This window comes from Nanorana parkeri, unplaced genomic scaffold (genome assembly GCF_000935625.1).
Source record: "Nanorana parkeri isolate BGI_ZX_2015 unplaced genomic scaffold, ASM93562v1 scaffold2684, whole genome shotgun sequence".
Classification (NCBI taxonomy): domain Eukaryota; kingdom Metazoa; phylum Chordata; class Amphibia; order Anura; family Dicroglossidae; genus Nanorana; species Nanorana parkeri.
The window spans coordinates 1-2,003 of record NW_017308952.1 but is presented as its reverse complement, the minus strand read 5'-3'; positions in this window follow the sequence as shown (position 1 = coordinate 2,003).

The window sequence follows — 2,003 nt, the reverse complement described above, 5'->3', positions numbered from 1 at the left end:
CGGACCTGATGGCAATGTAAACTCTCGGGCCATCAATCACCGATGACACTAAACTGATGAGCGCCAAAAGCTTTTAAAGAGTCGCCTACGGCCAATTTTGGGTGCGGGGCCGTTTTCTGCCATTTGGCGGACGCGCGCAACTTTAAGGCTTGACGCGTTTGGCGTCTTATTTACCCGACGTGACCCCCCGACTTTTATATTTTACCAAAAAATTGGGGTGATAATAAATGTTTCTTTATTAATAAGGAAAATATTTTTATTTTTACAAAATTTAGGGTACTTTTGTTTAAATACCACCAAAAGAAAGCTCTGTCTGTCCCTAAAAAAAAAATGGATTAATTTTTAGTTTCAGCGCAGCGTTGCGTGACGGAATTAATGTCAGTGAAAGTACCGCGGCGCTGAATACTGGCCGGGACAGGAAGTGGACACCGCGGTCAGCAAAGGGTTAAAGATCCGAGAATGAGTCCGCCGCTGATCCATAGGTTCTCCAGTTCTGATTCTTGTCACTTCTCTTCCTGTGGTGAGAAAGCAAACGTCGGTTCCAACAATAACACTTAGTGGGTACCACGGACACCTTATCCCCCCCTGTGACGATAAGGGGGGGGGGTCTGAATGTTGCACCCGCAGGTCTTCATTCAGTGATGTGACCGGCCCCCCCTCCACATTCCACAGAAGAGATGCTCTGCCTGTGATCTTTTATTGGCCCGCTCCGAGTGGAATTCAAACACATCTCTGCTGATCCTTTTATGGCACCGGGCCCTCCATACATTACCAGTGGACATCTTATATCAGGGGGTGGGGAATGGCGGCCCCTTTATTCCATGTTGGTATATTTATATCGCTGTGCGCACATGAGGACCTATCAGACCGAGTCTGCTGAGCCGAGCTCCCCGACACCTCTCTGGGGGTTGTAGTGCCATGTATTACATCAGAGAATATTCGTTTACACAGCTTGTTGCACTGCGCTGCTTGCATTATACAACAAGGTGAGAGAGAGGAGAGACAGCCAGGGGAGAGAGAGGAGAGACAGCCAGGAGAGAGAGAGGAGGGACATCCAGGGGAGAGACAGACGGGAGAGACAGCAAGGAGAGAGGAGAGACAGCCAGGGGAGAGAGGAGAGACAAGCCAGGGGAGAGAGAGAGGAGAGACAGCCAGGGGAGAGAGGAGAGACAGCCAGGGGAGAGAGGAGAGACAAGCCAGGGGAGAGAGGAGAGACAGCCAGGGGAGAGAGAGAGGAGAGACAGCCAGGGGAGAGAGAGGAGGGACATCCAGGGGAGAGAGAGCAAGGAGAGACAGCCAGGAGAGAGAGTGGGGAGAGACAGCCCGGAAAGAGCAAGGAGAGACAGCCCGGAAAGAGAGAGAGGAGAGACAGCCCGAAAAGAGAGAGCAAGGAGAGACAGCCAGGAGAGAGAGCAAGGAGAGACCGCCCAGAAAGAGACCGCCCAGAAAGAGAGCAAGGAGAGACAGCCCAGAAAGAGAGCAAGGAGAGACAGCAAGGAGAGAGAGAGCAAAGAGAGACAGCCCAGAAAGAGAGCCAGGAGAGAGAGCAAGGAGAGACAGCCAGGAGAGAGCAAGGAGAGAGAGAGCAAAGAGAGACAGCCGGGAGAGAGAGAGCAAGGAGAGACAGCCCAGAAAGAGCCAGGAGAGAGCAGGGAGAGAGAGCAAGGAGAGACAAGCCAGGGGAGAGAGAGAGGAGAGACAGCCAGGAGAGAGAGCGAGGAGAGACAGCCAGGAGAGAGAGCGAAAACCTGAGGTTGAAAATCAAGTTACATTTTTTATACTTTGTATTTTGGGCGGTGATATGTAAAATAAAGGTTCATCCCCCGCCTGCGTTCGCGCCCCAACCCTGCCTAGGGGCCGGCTCCGGGACACACTTCAAAAAGGGTCTTATAAAATATTCTGTGTTGGCAACTAGAGTGGCTCTTGATTTTAAACATCATCGAGGAACCAGAAGTCTGAACCTCACAGAAGAGTTCCCCTTTAATCTTTGGACATTATCTGCT